At 43.8% G+C, this 17,332-nt stretch overlaps 1 protein-coding gene across 12 annotated transcripts in view; it reads right to left on the bottom strand.

Moving 5' to 3' along the window:
- The window catches only part of STRBP (spermatid perinuclear RNA binding protein), a 178,332-nt gene that overhangs the window by 145,733 nt on the left and 15,267 nt on the right, over window positions 1–17,332 (bottom strand). For 2 of the 12 annotated variants that reach the window (XM_060411825.1, XM_042245730.1), the window contains one exon: window positions 13,971–14,068. The exons of 2 other annotated variants lie outside the window; for them this stretch is intronic. The gene's annotated coding sequence lies outside the window, so the exon portion shown is untranslated. Of the gene's footprint in view, window positions 1–5,713; window positions 5,799–6,408; window positions 6,537–9,556; window positions 9,708–9,912; window positions 10,889–13,970; window positions 14,069–17,332 lie in introns of those variants that run through there. 8 more of the 12 variants (XM_015094200.3, XM_015094199.3, XM_042245728.1 and 5 more) reach the window with 7 other exon arrangements.

Genomic DNA, 17,332 nt, shown 5'->3' with positions numbered 1-17,332 from the left:
GAAACAGACAAACTGCCATTTCAGCAGTGTGGTAAGAGAAGGTCTCTGGTTTCCTAGGTGGCACAGAGGTAAAGAATCTGCCTGCCAAGACAGGAGACACAGGGGACAATCCCTGAGTTGGGAAGATCCCCTGAGTTGGGAGTAGAAAATGGCAACCCACTCCAGTATTCTTGCCTGGAAAATTCCATAGACAGAGGAACCTGGCGGGCTATAGCCCTGAGCATTGCAAAGAGTCGAACACACACAAGCACACACACGTACACAGACACTAAGGCTCATGGAAAGGGGAGACAGGCACAAAGACCTGAAAAAGATGGAGCCACCCATATATCTGAGAAACAGTATTCTAGGCAGGGCAAATAGCAAATACAAAGGACAAGAGACAGGCATGTGCCTCTCACGTGAGAGGAAAAAGAAGGCGACTGTGGCAAGAATGGAGTAAGCAAAAAGAAAAGTTCAAATGCCAGAGAGGAAAGAAGGGATCCAGTCACTCACAGCTTTAACAGAACCTGGCATTTTACTCTGAGAAAAGATATGGAATCCCTGAGAGTTCTGACCCGAAGGAGACAAAAATGACTTAGCTTCTTGAAAGAATCATTCTTGCTAGAGTATTGCGAACAGACTATAAGAGGGCAGGAGTAAAAAGGGCCACTGTAGTAATCCAAAGGAGTTGATGTAGACTTAAACCAGTAGGGCTGATGAAAACTGCTCAGAGTCCGGATACACTTTGAAGAAAGAACTGGCAAGATTTCCTGGGGAATCAGATGTGTGTGAGAGGAAGAGAGGCAAGGATGACTCCAAGTTTTGGCCTGAGAAACTGGAAAGATGGAGGAAGCTGCTATTTACTAAAATAAAATGTGGAAGACCACGAAAGAGGCAGAAGAAATAGGGAGTTTGGTTAAGACAAGTTCAGTATGAGATGCCAACGAAATATCTAAGTGGAAGTGTCAAAGTATGCAATAACCTGGAGTTTCAGATAAAATTTGGAACTTATTGGCACATATATCATATTTAAAGCCATGAGGTTGAAAGAGATCACCAAGAGAATGAGAATAAAGAGCAGAGATACCACGGGACAGTCCAATATTAAGAGGTAGGAGTGATAAAAAAGAACCAACAAAGGAGACAGGGAAGAAGCCAAGGAGGCAGAAGGAAACCAGCAGAGTGTGGTGTCCCAGAAAGCAGAGCATAAAGCGTCCGAAGGAAGGAGGCGTCTACTGCGCCCAGTGCTGCTAACAGGTCAAGTAAGAATTAAACGCGGTGGTTTTGACAACAGCAGTGATGGAGCTGGAAGTTTCACTGTAGTAGGTTCAGGAGAGGACAGGAAAACTGAAGATGAGCAGAAACATCTTCTCAAGAAGCTGAAAAATTGAGTTGTAGTTAGAAGAGACAGTGTGGTCAAGAAAAGGTCATTTTAGAAAAATAATAAATGAAATAATAGTGTATATATGCTGACTGGAATGAGCCAGTACGAGAATAATCTTGCTACAGGAAGGAAGGAAGAATGGATATGATTTCAACGGTTACAGAATTTCACCAGAAGAGTCAGATAGCTCGATGAAGGGAAATTTTACTAGGTTAGTGGGCAGTAATTCCAGAGTACTGTTACCCTTTGTGATACTCGAGAAGGGAGGAGGGCACCCCGTAACTCTAATTCACATGCCACAGGAGGCTCAGAAGAGACCTTGGGCCATTTACTGAGAATCTTCATGTTAAGCATTTTATATGTTATTTCATTTAAGTTCAAAATAACTTCATAAAGTATTATCTTTATGTTACAGATAAGGAACCAGAAGCTCAGAGAGCACTAGTAATTTGATTAACACACAAAGCTGGTGAGTGGTAGAGCTATGTTTCAAATTCAGCTCCTTCTGAGTATTAGATAAGGAATAATTGTTAATTTAGAGGGTTAAAATAGTTTGTGAGGTTCTTTTTAAGTTTCTGATCTGCTAGAAATACACACTGAAATATTTATGAACAAAAGCATATAATGTCTAAGATTTGCTGTAAATACTCCAGCAAAAACAATGACAGTAACTGTGAATGAGGGAGAGCTGGAACAAGAGCAGCATCTTGCTGCTAACTGTTGAAGTTAGCTGATGGGTATATGGACATTCACTGTACTGTTCCTTTTTATGTACCTCTGAAAATGCCATGATAAAAAATAAAAATCCAGGATCTGAGTCAAACTGCTTATTACTTCAAAGCTTGTCCTTAATTTCTGCTCAATCTTCCCTTCAAAAAAAAAAAAAAAATGCCATATGCTTCAGAGCTTACAATTTTCTTATCGTCTTTAATTCTCAGTATAATTCTGTAAATTAGGGGTTTTATTCCAATTTTATACATGAGAAAAGAGATCTACGACTAGTAAACAGCAGGAGCAGATCTCTGGGCCAAGTCTTCCTGTATCAAAAACATTCTTCTCCTACCCGATCCAGCAACTGAGCTTGCACAGGGCCATCTCTACGCCCACCTGTAGGAAGAGCCCACCCAAGTCTAGCCTGTTCCCTCAGATTCACTGCCACTGCATCACCCTAGGGCCCTGCGCCTCCTAAGAAGGACAAGCATTACACCAAGTAGACCTTAGAAAGACACTCACAGAGGCAGGTTTCAAATCTGCCCAGCCATCAACCTTCCTTGCAAAATGTGGGGACTATCAGGAATTTGATATACAGCTTCATAAAGAGTGCTCTGAAAGTCTATCTCTGCTCTAGGGTCAACCCTTGGTTCCTCCATTTCTTTAAATGTAATACTCTGCTGTTCACTTACACAGCTATCACAGGGACCAAAGTCCAGGTATGTGAACCCTGAGCTCTAAAAATAAACGACACTACTAAACAATAATGCTGACCAATTTCAAAAGCCTATTTTGTATAACTCCACATTCACCCCAAAGCTGGCTTAACAGAAAGCATCATGGTGAATACTCATTTTTAAGACACTATCTTTTAAAAAGCCTCATCACTAGTATGGGTATCTGTTCTTCCACCCAAACCTTGGCATTATAAGCTTATTTACAGCTTACATCAAAACAACCAAAAATATGCATACCTATGGTGCCAAATGCTTATTTTCTCTAGCTGCTAACCTACACTACCAAAACTACAACACCTTTCCCCTCCAGTTCAATAGCCTCGCTAACTGAACCTGAGCTGTCCAGGGTTAAGAGCTACCCAGTATCCCATGGTTCCATCAAGTTAAAATGTAGATTGCCTAAGCTCTAGAAGCCTAACCACTGCATAATTAGATGCAATGTTTGAGATTTATTTGGAATTATAAACATCTTAAGAATGAACTGCCTTCATCTTAACTTTCAGAAACAAAACACTTCATCAGGTCACCACTACCCAGCTGTCTTAAAATATAATGATTTTCAGGCAGGCTGACTGAACATAGGTAACCAGTTTTAGGGTTCATTTCCATGTTTAGGGTCAGTCTATCTAGGGAAGGATCTGTTCTTTACTGAAAACAATATTATTGAGCCCTACTAAGAAATCTCAGGTCTAACACAAAACATGCCTTTAAGCCTAAAGTCAACACGTGTTTGCTGACTTAAACGGACAAAACAGGTAAGCAACACAAAAAATAAAAATAAATCCAGACAGTCTTTAGGACAATTACTTTCTGCTTTATGTCCATAGTATTAACTGTTAAATTCAACTCATAAACAAAACGCTGATCTAACCAACTGGATATTGTGTTTCCCAGCACCTGGAAAACTGCAAAGAACAGGAAAATCTGCAGGTGCAGGAAGAAACTCCATCTTAACCATGACCCAGAAATGCCTTGGAATTTATCACACAACCTGCTACAGAATTCTCACTTCTCAAATGGAAATGAACCATGAAGTCACACAATGCAAAGCTGTGATTTTATTACTGATATAATCAACTGTACCCTTTCGAGTTGTGCTAAAGTTAACTAAAGAAAGCAGATGTTCTACATAGTGTTAGTTATGTCAGAAGTTAAGAGAATTTGAATACCAAATAACTAAAATTTGAAGCAGCTTCATTCACTCTGCAACACACATATCGTTGAGACAGACATCGTAATTCTCAAAAATGATACACTTTTAAGGCAGAAAACCAATACAACACTGTAAAGCAACTTTTCTCCAATTAAAAATAAACTTAAAACACCAACAGTGTTTTAAGCAAAACACCAATACAGTATACTAACGCATATATACGGAATTTAGAAAGATGGTAACGATAACCCTGTATGTGAGACAGCAAAAGAGACACAGATGTATAGAACACTCTTTTCGACTCTGTGGGAGAGGGAGAGGGTGGGATGATTTGGGAGAATGGCACTGAAACATGTATAATATCATATGTGAAACGAATCACTAGTCCAGGTTCGATGCATGATACAGGATGCTCGGGGCTGGTGCACTGGGATGACCCAGAGGGATGGTACGGGGAGGGTGGTGGGAGGGGGGTTCAGGATGGGGAACACGTGTACACCTGTGGCGGATTCATGTTGATGTATGGCAAAACCAATACAATATTGTTAAGTAATTAACCTCCAATTAAAATAAATAAATTATATTTTAAAAAATAAACTTGAAAAAAATGATACACTTAAAGGACCCTCAAGACAAGAAATAAAAAGCATGAAAGTGACAAATCAGGTCCTTTGGTCACCTTATTATTTAATGTATGACCTAAAAGTTAAAGAATTGCAAATCTTTCAGGCTCAAACCATTTAAGTATTCAGCTCACCATTAATCTGGTCTCAGTATTTTATTCCTTTCTATTTTAACTGACATAAATTTAACATACATCTCTCAATAAACAGTTTTCTAAAATTAGACTGTGAAGCCTCTCATAATTACCTGTCAGAAACAGTTTTTCTACAGCTGAAGAAATTTTTAAAAACAAGCAATTTTCCAATAAAAGGATCCATGCAAAACAAATGAAAACAGAAGAGCAGTAAGATGGATAACAGTGTCCAAACTGTTATAAAAGGTAGTAAATGACTAAGAATAGATCAGTTACCATAGAAAGACTATTGTCAGGGCTTCACATATTATCAAGCTCAAGCAAATTAATGCCTAATAAAGCAACTTACTATTTACATTTTTGCAATGTCAATCAGGACCAAAATCTGGAGGTTTTTTACAATAAACCAAATAAAACATTTTGAAAGCATTTAAAAATTATTCCCCCACAAACAGAGCATAACCTGTCAATGGGCTTAGTAATGTCAAATAGATACGGTGATTATTTGCTAACTAAAACTTGAAAAGGAAAAAGTATTCAATAAATCTGAAAAAGGAGGCTTAATGCCACTAGAAGCAATAGCTCCATTTTTCTGTTCAAGTCACCCAAAATTAATCAATTTTCTACAAAAAACCATAGGGAAATGTATTACATGTATTATTTCTGATTTAGAAATTGAATTCTCTGAGACATGAAAAACATTCTGTCCCTGGAAATTCATACTTAGAATGTCTCTCACAAGTTTCTGCTTAGACTCAAGAATTCAAATCAGCACCAATACTTAGCTGCACAAATGAGCCAGGAAAAACCAGTAGACAGTAGAGCAAAGAATGAACAAACTTCAATTTGCAGATATCTCTAAAATTCACATAAGTTTCACTCTATCCAAGTTTCTCACTACAAACTAACCCACCTAATGCCAATTATTATTTGACCAGGCTAAAATGAAATAAAGAGTCAAAGAAATAACAGCTATTACCCCTACTTACATAGTGCTAACCTTCCTGAAAGGTTTAAACTTGTTTTATATAAACCATCTCAATTCTCCTGGGAGGTAGATAAAGAGTCAGGTTTCTGGAGGAGAAACAAGCACAAAGGGATTAAGTATCTTGTCCAGCAAGTCACCAGTGAAAATAAAACCAGACCCAATTATTTAGCCTACAAAGTCTAAACAACCTGCTTGCCTTGGTTCATAAACTTAGGATAATATTTTAAAGTGCCTACAAATTATCCCAAACCTTAGAACTTCACGGAACAATACATAGAAACAGAACACTAAACCAGAATTGAATATTCTGAACAAGGAAATACTGCTTGCTCCAAATCAATTAAATGAACCAACACAATGGACTTAAAAAATACAAAGAGAAAACAACAGTCAAATGGGAAACAATTTTCAAAGGTCACTCTATTCATCTTATACCTTACTGCTCAAATTCTCTGCCAGGAAGCCAAAGGGGTCAAACATGTTCATTATAATTACATTAAATACATGCATCAAATCTCAAAACACTGCTAAGAATTTCAATAAAAGGCATCTATATTTTTAAAAACTTTGCCCTCCAAAAATAAAATCTTACAGCAATGCCTTTAGAGCATTATTTTGCTGCCTTCATGATACACTTCAAATTTGGATTTTAAAAATGATTGATTTCCAGTTTATTTTTAAAATATTTATACTTACAGATAGAGATTACTTAAAATGTGGTGTTCTGTTCAGCCTCATTATGTTTAGGCAAGATTCCCACTTCCACTCAAACTTATTTGAACTCACAATGGCTGCATTATTCAAACTAACAATTTAGATACTTCCTAAATGGACAAAAGAAGAAAACTAATCAACCCAGAAAGCTTCCCAAGGTACCAAAGAAGACCTTTCATGTGAGATCATACTAGGTACCACATTAAACACTACCCGAAGCCCACAAAGCAATAATTGAAGCTACATCTACAACATGATGAAATAATTTTTTTTTTTTGCAAAATCTGACAAGACTGAACCTTCAACTATCAAAAAGGAAATCGCTTTCCAAGATTCTAGAAAACACTGCTTACTGAGGCAGTCTCAAAGCAGTTTCCTTAATCCTTTCAAATCCCAAAGAATCTAACACAAGCCGCAGAACACTGAACAAGACTTGCTGAAAAGTCTGTGTTCAAACACCTAAAGGTGATTTCATATGTCCACATAACCCCCAAAGTCTTTCCTCAATAAAGCTAACACCGCACTCCCCAACTCAAATTAAAATAACAGAAAAGCCAAAAGCCTCTATTAATAAATTTGACTTGAACTATTTGGGAGACAACCGAGGATCTGTTATCTCCACCTTGAAAGTCATAAAGCTCCATTCCTGCCACTTTTAGAAGCTGGATGTATTTAATACATTACCTCTGTCTGCCTCTAGCATGGGACTGAGATACTACATCACTCAAATGCCTGAAAACTGCCCTATTACCCAGAAAGCACCAAGGTATCTGATACACCGCACCAAGGTATCCTTTCCTCCCTCTGATACACAGCCCTCAAACACGCTAGGCCCTGCTCTTTTGCAGAATCTTCACAAAGAAACCTGCCCTGAACCTGCTGTAGTCCTGCTTCTATTCACTCCAGGTGCTCTCCTCTTGACCCTGCGTGGCTCCTCTATTTGCCCACTCATCAGGGCAATGTGCTAGAATGACACTCCACCCACAGCTCCTCTAACCTGGGAGTGTGTACTCAGCTCTCCCTTATCCCATCCCCATTCACTGGGTTCTGGAACTAAAATCAAGGCTTCCTGATCTCTCTGATCCTAGAAGCATGAACTTTCATATACGGTAAAGGGCTTAATGTCCTCCATTTTCCATTAACATCATTCCAGGATCTACACACACCCTCACACACTCTCCAGTTCCTCTAAGGCAGTAATTTAATCCTCTCCCTTTAGGGTTTTTTCTCCCCCAAATTCTACACTCTGCCCTTCCACATACTTTCACTGACCCAAAACATGGTGGCTCCTTTAGTCTCTCAAGACCCAAAGTTTTCCAGGCTTTCCTCACACTTCAGCACCCACTCCTTCCACACTCTTTCAAGCAACCAGTTATCCTAATTCTCTCCAGCCTGAATAGTCATTTCCTGCTCTAAACCTGGGCATCCTACTTCCCCCACCACCGCCCCAAACCCAACCTACCCCATTCTAGTCACAGACATGTCTACACACATACCCACCTTACCCTTTCCTTACCCCACTACTGGCACTAAGCATTTTTCAGCATCCTCTACCCAAAAATATCCTATCTTCCCCCTTTCCTTCCCTTTGTTCCCTCCTACCCACTTCTACCATAGCCCCCAAACCCATGCCTCTCTCCCTCCCACACTGTACACAGACCTGTATACTTCTTCGAACTTACCCCTACTGCACCCCTCTACTCATCTCCCTTCAGCACGCACCCCCCACCCCCTCTCTTTCCTTCTCCCCAACTTCCCTCCACAGGTCCTGCCCTAGAAACCCTTCCATCTGTCCTCACACTTCACCTGCCACTCCAAGAACATTTCCCTCCCCCCACACACACCTCTGGCCGTCCGCACTGCACTCCACTGGTCCCCTGCAAAGTCTCCCCAACCCTTAAGTCCCCTCTCTTGATACTCCCCACCTTCATTCATACTTCCTCCAGAACACCCTCCGTTTCACTCACTCTGATCTCTACTAAATGCCCCAGCACCTCCTCTCCGTCCCCACCACCCTTCACTACCGTCAGGACTTCTCTCCCAAACCCCTCAAACTCAGGCCCTGCTCCAATCGCCCGCCCTCTACTCTTCTCCCCTGAGCGCCTCACCAGATCAGATACCTGCTTCTCCTCTCACATGCTCTTCCCTGGCAAGGCCCATCTGTCCAGCCTCAGCACCCTCCTGCCTCCCTCCTGGACAAACCCTGTCCTCACACCGCTCACCGGGTCTCCTGAAGCCTCTGGGCCTACCCTCCCGTTCCTCCTGCCTGAACACCCTCCATTTCCCTCTCCATCACTCCAGAGACCCTCCTTCCACCCACCCCCACAACCTCTTTCCACGCTCACCCTGCCACACTGCCCCGAGCCGGACACCTTCTTCCACATTTCCCTTCACGTTTCTGTCCACCGTCTTCCTGCTATCTGGCCCCACTCCGTGCCCCTCACACGCAGCCCCGGCCGGGACATCCGCCTCTTCCATGCCTCCCTCGATTCCTTCCAATCCCATCACACTCACCCCCTGTCCTCCCTAAGCCTCCTTCACACCCTCCCGAACCCCCACAGGCTGCCCCCACTCGCTCCGGCCCCCATGGGTCTCCCCAATCTGGCCGAAAGGCCTCACCCTCCAGTGGGCCAGATCCCTCCACCCTTCCTTCTCAACCAAATCTGCCCACACCCTCCAGCCGCCCCCCGTAGCCTCTCCCCCAGCCCCTGCCCCCAACGTCCTCCACCTGCCCAGAGCCCTTCACCCTCCATCCTACCCAGAGCCCCCAGCGCCGGGTCTCCTCACACAGCCCACGCCCTCTCCCCGCTCGGGGCCGGGACCCTGCCCCCCCCCCCAACCCTCCACGAAGGTGAGGAAGACTGCCGGCTGCCCTTGCCCGAAGCAGCCAGGGCACCGCAACTGCGGCGGCGGCGGCGGCGGCCACAATGCCGGAGCCACGGGGGCCGGGATTGCTCCCTGCTCTCCGCCCCGGCCGCCGCTGCCGCCGCCGCCGCCGCCGCTGCTAAGGACGCACAACAAACAATGCGGGGCCCGGGCCGGCACCGCCAACCGCCTCAACCGCCGCCTCAACCGCCGCCCGCCCGGGACGGCCCGCCGCGCAGGCGCCTGCCCCTCCGCCGCAGCCTACCCGCACCGCCGCGCTCTGCCCGCGCCCGGTCCCTGCTCCCGCTCCGCCGCCGCCGCCACCTCGTCAGCCTGCGTCTCCGGCTCCTCAGCCCAGCGGCGGCGGCTGCGGCGGCTGCTGCCCTGGTGGCGCTCGCGGCTCCGGTCTCCGCTTCGGCGGCGGCGGCGGCGGCGAGCACGTGACGCTGCCGAGCGCGCCCATTGGCCGGGCCAGGGGGCGGGCCCCGCGGCTGCCGGGGAACGGAAAGCCCGCCCCCTCACTCGTCGCGCGCCCCCTCCACGCGCGCTCTGCCGCACCTGAGAGCGCCGGCCAGCGCCCGCCGCCGCCGTGCCGCGCCGCCGCCTGCGCCAACTACGCACCTGGGAGCGCGCAAGGAGCACACGCTGGTGGCGGCCGCATGCACCTGCGAGGAGACGCTTACGTAAACTGCGTCCCTGCCTCCCTCCCGGCGGCAGGCCCCCGCCTGCGGCAGCACCTGAGCCCTACTGCGCTAGCGGCGTAAGTGCTGCGGAGCGGGGACGAGCTGCGGAAGGGAGGCGAGCGAAATCCACGGAAACTTCGTAACGTCCGAATCTGGGAGCGGCTCCGGGTCGCCGCTAGGGCGAGCCGGCCTCTCCCGCCCCGCGCCCCAGTGCGCTGTATCCCCGACCTCGCGGCTACGCAAATAGAGTAGGTGCCGTAACGCCTCCTCAGGTGGAGGAGGGGGAAGTTAATGAGCTTTGACTAGGTAAATGGTTGAAACCCAGCCTCCACCCCGCCAGCACCAACCAGCTGTGTGACCTTGACCAAATTACAGAACCACTCTGATCCTCAGTTTCCTGGTCCGGGAAACTGGGACAGTAATTCTGATTTAGGAGCCGTTGGGATGGAAGAAAAAAAAAAGAGAGAGACAATAGGTGAAAAGACAATAGGTGCGAATTCTTCTAGCACGTTGCAGGTACTGAGCAGAGGTTGCATTTTAGTCAACAACCTCCTCTCTTCCCACCCCTCAGGGACCTCCCTGGGACTGAGCTGGGGGCCAGGGCTTCTCTGACCTCCTTAGAGTTAGGTCAGACTTTGGCTGAACCCTGGCCCGGCACTGCTGGGGAAGAAAGGAAGATTTGCTTTTTATTTTACCAGTCACTAGCTAGCACCTTCTTGGCACCCAGCATTCTGCCAGCGAGGTCGGACCCCTGTCTGAGTGCCTCCTGCATGACAGGTTCTGTGCTGGGGGCTGGGATGCACAGGTGAATGAGATAGGAAATTCCTTGCCCTAAAGGAATTTCAAGCCTAGAGTGGAAACGACCTGACCACTCAGTGCCAAGGCTTGGAGAGCTGGGGGTACAGCAGGGATCTCCCACAGCAGCCCCATCGGGGCCCTTCCACCTTTTAAACATACTAGGCCCAAACATTTTGACACTTTGCTTCATTCACAGAATAAAGTGTAAACACTCTAAATCAACTTAAAAAGCTTGAGTGATCTGACCTTAAGTTTAAGTGCCCTTTTCTTTCCCTCCTCCTCTAGGCCAACTTGACCTTCCAGTCACATTGAACTTAAGAACTGTAGTTGACATAGTATGGCACTTCTGAGCCTCCTGAGCCAGGTGCTAGGCCCCAAATCATTTTCAACACCCTCTCCCCACCCCCAACCACCATACCTTTATTTATCCTCCTGAAAAACTCCTTGGTGTTATCAGCCATCTCAGAATGTATTCGCCCCAGAACTCCTTAGCTGCCTCCAACGCACTGTCTAAACTCCCTCCACTTGGCACAACAGCCTCATGAAATGATGAATTCTTATAGCACTAGACTGTAATCTTTTTTTTTTTTTTTTTTTTTTTTTTGCTGTCTGATGCCTTCCTGGACTATAAGCACCTAGAAGACAGGGTCATCTCTCGTCCTGGGTGGGATGGGGAACACGTGAGATGAGATCATTAAAGATAGGCTTTTCAGGAAGAACATGAGTCTGCTAGGGGAAGGAGGGACAAGCTGCAGTGAAAAAATCTGGGTTCAGGGTATACTAGCTGTGTGACCTTGGAAAATCAGTCTCCCTAGGTCTTACTTATCTATCAAGTGAGATAATAATATTGCATACAAAATATGGTTGTTGTAAGGATCCAATGAGAAATATATCTCAAGCACTAAGTATGATGCTTGGTACTTTGTAAAATGTAAAAATGTTCTTAAATGGAGGACTGGACAGCATTAAGTATTCAATAGTATATCTTATTTCAGTATCTTTTTTGAGGGGAGGGGGAAGGGGACACAAGGGGCAGCAGGTGGGATCTTAATTCCCTGACCAGGGATCAAACCCATGTCCCAGCAGTGGAAGCAAGGAATCCTAACCATTGGACCACCAAGGAATTCCCTCCAATATCTTTTTTAACTTGAGTATAACTGATTTACAATATTGTGTTAGTTTTAGGTGTACAGTAAAGTGATTTCAGTTCCATTCAGTCACTCAGTCATGCCCAACTTGACCCCATGGACAGCAGCACACCAGACCTCCCTGTCCCTCACCAACTCCTGGAGCTTGCTCAAACTCACGGCCATCAAGTTGGTGATGCCATCCAACCATCTCATCCTTTGTCATCCCCTCCTCCTCCTGCCCTCAATCTTTCCCAGCATCAGGGTCTTTTCCAATGAGTCGATTCTTCACATCAGGTAGCCAAAGTATTGGAGTTTCAGCCTCAGCCTTAGTCCTTCCAATGAATATTCAGGTCTGATTTCCTTTAGGATTAACTGGTTTGATCTCCTTGCAGCCCAAGGGACCCTCAAGAGTCCTCTAACACTACAGTTCAAAAGCATCAATTCTTCAGCCCTCAGCTTTCTTTATGGTCCAACTCTCACAACCATACATGACTACTGGAAAACCATTGTCTAGACGGACTTTTGTTGGCAAAGTAATGTCTCTGCTTTTTAATATGCTGTCTAGGTTGTTCATAGCTTTTCTTCCAAGGAGCAAGCATCTTTTTATTTCATGGCCGCAGTCACCATCTGCAGTGATTCTGGAGCCCCAAAAAATAAAGTCTCTCACTGTTTCCATTGTTTCCCCATCTATTTGCCATGAAGTGATGGGATCTGATGCCATGATCTTAGTTTTTTGAATGTTGAGTTTTAAGCCAGCTTTTTCACTCTCTTCTTTCACCCTCATCTTCAAGTAAAGGCTCTTTAGTTCCTTTTTGCTTTCTGCCCTTAGAGTGGTATCATCTGCATTATCTGAGGTTGTTGATACTTACCCTGGCAATCTTGATTCTAGCTTGTGAATCATTTAGCGTGGCATTTCCCATGGTGCACTCTGCATGTAAGTTAAACAAGCAGGGTGACAATATACAGCCTTGATGTATTCCTTTCCCAGTTTTGAACCAGTCTGTTCCATGTCCAGTTCTAACTGTTGCTTCTTGGCCTGCATACAGATTTCTCAGGAGGCAGGTAAGGTGGTCTGGTATTCCCTTCTCTTGAAGAATTTTCCACAATTCGTTGTGATCCACACAGTCAAAGGCTTTGGTGTAGTCAATAAAGCAGAAGTAGATGTTTTTCTAGAATGCTCTTGCTTTTTCCATTTAGTTTCATATATATATATATATATGTGATTTAGTTTTATATATATACATAAAAGTCAGAGAAGGCAATGGCACCCCACTCCAGTACTCTTGCCTGAGTACATAGGCTGCAGTCCATGGGGTCGCTAAAAGTCGAACATGACTGAGCAACTTCACTTTCACTTTTCACTTTCATGCGTGGAGAAGGAAATGGCAACCCACTACAGTGTTCTTGCCTGGAGAATCCCAGGGACAGGGGAGCCTGGTGAGCTGCCGTCTATGGGGTTGCACAGAGTCAGACACTACTGAAGCGACTTAGCAGCAGCAGCATACATAAAAGTGATTTAGTTTATATATATGTTCATATCCTTTTTAAATTTATTTCCCACTATAATTTATTACAAGATATTAAATATAGTTCCCTGTGCTGTATGGTAAACCCTTGTTATTTATCTATTTTATACGTGGCAGTGTGCATCTGTTAATCCCATACTCCTAGTTTACCCGACCCTCTCCCCTCCCCTTTGGTAACCAAAAATTTGTTTTCTATGTCTGTGAGTCTGTTTCTGTTTTCTCTTATTCCAGTATATTTCCTGGTTTCCAGAGTACTTGCCCTGAGAGGTACAAGTCAGTCTGGTGTTCCGATTCTTGGTTTCCCCACCCCTCCCCCCACCCTAGGCCACAGTAGAAAGAAGCTAGAAACAGAAAGGTGGCCAGTCTGACCTAAGTGGGGGGTGGGACCTAGGGGATAGGACATCCCTCAACTTTGTGCCGTCATCTTTCTAAATCTACATGTACCTTCAGCCATTCTCTCATCCTCCCCTCTTTTTACAAAACCTAGCTCTTCTCACCAAGACCAGGTCCTTCCCCTGTGCCTGGATGCCCTCCTTACCTACCCTCTAAGGGACTTCATCCCTTAACGTGCCTCTGTTGTGGTCAGCCTCTTCTTCTCTCCTGGATTCTTTCCATTGTCTTCCAAACAGTCTCTTCTATTCTTTATAGAAAAAGAAGAAAAGAAACAAGATCCCCAGGTGATCACATGCACCTTGCTGTTTGAGAACCATTGACCCAAAACCAACAGCTTCAGTTGCCAACTGGAGGAGACTTGAACATCACAGCAAAATTGTGGTTGCTGACACGATTTTCTAAAATGGTGAATAACCCTTCGTAGAGTCTGAACACAAAAAGGTGTAATCTTCATTCACTTTGCATAGTATTTGCCTCCCTGGAATATTAAAATCATGCTAGAATGTACTTTGTCTTTGTTTGAAAAAGGGAGTTAGTTGTTAGGCTTAGATAACTGTACATAGAACTTTCACCTATGTAAATGTCCAGTGTGACATTCCAAAAATCATGATGCCTAATTGTCCATACATTGCAGGATATCTAGCATTCTTTACTTCCCTCCGATAAATGCCATTATGACTACCAAAACTCCACCACAAATATCTAAAAGCTCCAAGTGAGGAAATTCTCTGGCGGTCCAATGGTTAGTACTCCATGCTTCCACTGCAGGGGGCCCCGGTTCAATCCCTGGCCACGGAACTCAGATCCCACATGCTACGAGGCCAAAAAAAATTAAATTTTCTTGAACCGAAGAAAAATGAAAATGCAACATATCAACTTAATTTAAAAAAAAAAAGAGTAGAAAATAAAAGCTCTAGGCTTTCATTCAACAGCCTGTTCAGGATATCTATAGGAACGTCTCACAAGCTACGAAACTATTCATAAGTGCTGGATCTCTTCCCCGAAACCCTGAACCTATTGCCCCTCCTGTTCCCCATTTCAGTTCTCTCGTTGAGGCTATGATAGTTATTGAATGACCAGTAGATTGAAGGTTTCACGTGGGCAGAATGTTTCTTTGATTTGTTCTCTTTGTATGCCTTAGAATAGTGCCTGGCATAGAGTAGGCACTTAAATATTTATTGAATGTATGCCCAGCAGACTTTCCCAGCCCTACCAAACCTCAAAAAAGACAAGAAAATACCAGGAATTCCAGAAGGACTTCTAATATCCCTGATACTTCTATCAGTTAAAGATGCAAAACAGCCCATCTACTGCTGACAGTTTCCACCAAAGTTCTCTCACAGGAGGTCTGAGGATAAAGCCCAAATTCATCCACTTCAAGCATAACATCTCTTTGAAGTCTCACCTTTCATCTTTTAAATTCATACACATCTCACCTTTTATCCCCATGTTTAACATGAAAATAATGTTTTAAATTACTTCCCTTTAGGAGAAAAATTCAAAGCCTGGGACTTTCCTGGTGGCACAGTGGATAGGAATCCGTCTGCCAATGCTGGGAACGTGGGTTTGATCCCTGGTCCGGGAAGATTCCACGTGCCATGGAGCAACTAAGCTTGTGCACCACTGCTACTGAGCCCAAACGCTGCAGCTACGGAAACCCACGCATCTAGAGCCTGTGCTCCGAAACAAGAGAAGCTCCGAAATGAGAAGCCCGTGCACTGCACCTGGAAAGTAGCCCCCATTTGCAGCAATTAGAGAAAGCCTGTGCAAACAATGAAGACCCAGTGGGACCAAAAATAAAAATAAATAAAAAGTTAAACAAAAAAAAATTTTTAACCCATTTTTCCAACTCTTCAAGAAGAAATTCACTCTAGAAGATATTCCTCATCTATCGAGTGGCTCTGAATAGTCCCTGGCACACCACCACCTAGCCCTGATAGTAATTACACTAAGAGCCAACATTTATTAAACACTTATTATATTCTAGGCAGTACATTATGCACTTAACATCCATTATGTCTTTTTTTTTTTTTTGGCACTCAGGATCATAGTTCCCTAACTAGGGATTCAAACCCTTTTAATGAAAGTGTGGAGTCTTTAACCATGGGACAGCCAAGGAACTCCACATCACGTCTTTAATCCTCATAACAATCCTATAAAGTAGGATTTTAATTTTCATTTTAATTTAAGGCTCCAGGAAGGTATGTAACTTGTACTATGGCACAGAACTGACAAGTTAAAGACCTGGGATTCAACTTGGTGTTTTCAATCACTGTGCTGTCCGTTCCTGTTTGAAAAGCAAGTTTCTTGACTTTTAGGATAAGATTACTTTCAGACATCAGGAATGCCCTAAGAAATCACCCAGCCCCAGTACTTTGCAAACTAGGGAAAGCACTGCGGTGTCTGGATCTCCGGGTGCACACATTTTTAGGGTCCACAAGTTCTAAGAGAAGTTTCTAAATTATATATCTTATAACCTACAAATATTAATAATATAAGCATATTTTGGATGACTGGGACAGCCATCTTATGAGTGATTCTTAATGCCCTAAATTTAGTGCTCATGTTGGTCCAAAGGGATTGCCTAAAATGATGGGTTTAACATAAAATGCAGATATTTTAGACTAGGGGTCAAATATTCAAGCCAGCAAGAAATCATTTTCCTTAAAACAGTGATTCTTAACTAGGTGTAATTCCTTCTTCATCCCCTCAACCCCTCTTCTAGGACATTCAGCAATGTCTGGAGGCTTTTTTTTTTTTTTTGGTTGTTATAACAACTGGCATCTAGTGGGGAGGATCCAAGGATGATGCTAAATATCTTACAATACACAGAATAGCTCTCTTTCCCCCCATAACAAAGGATAATCCAGCCCAAAATAGTGGTGCCAAGATTGAGAAACCAAGCTTTAAAAGGAGTTCTATGGGGGAGAAAGAAAACAGAGTAGAGGGAAAAAGATTGGAAGTGAGGCTTCTCTAAATGAGCCTTGTGAAATAGCTTTTTGACTTTGAAATCCCATAAATAATTTATGTAAATATTTAAATCATTAAGTCATATAAAATTTTAAATAATCCCTAATATGAAAAACAAGCCAAAACATGAACATAACTTTATATGAGGTTGATAACATGCCCACAGGAAAAAAAAAATTACCCCAACTGACCTTAAAAGAAAGTACTTTTGACCATACATCTTCATTGAGATATATTCTAAGCATAAAGGAAAAAAACAGTAACAAAGAGATTTTGAATTTCTCTCAATAATCTTATTTGTTAGGAATGATACTGGCATTGTTGTTTTAAAATGTCTATCTTGGAATAAAACAGAGTAATTATTATCTCTCATGGTCCTATAGGTTGACTGAGCTTCACTGAATGATTCTCACTTGGGGTCTCTCATGAAGTTACAGTCAGAGGTCAGTTGGGGCTGAATTCTGCTGAAGTGTTCAGTGGGGCTGAACATCCAAGATGGTTCACTCATTCTCTTAGCTGGGGAGCTCAAGTGAAATGTTAA

The sequence above is a fragment of the Ovis aries genome, chromosome 3 (assembly GCF_016772045.2).
Source record: "Ovis aries strain OAR_USU_Benz2616 breed Rambouillet chromosome 3, ARS-UI_Ramb_v3.0, whole genome shotgun sequence".
Classification (NCBI taxonomy): domain Eukaryota; kingdom Metazoa; phylum Chordata; class Mammalia; order Artiodactyla; family Bovidae; genus Ovis; species Ovis aries.
The sequence above is the reverse complement of the archived record's forward strand: the minus strand, read 5'-3'. Positions and strand labels throughout refer to the sequence as shown.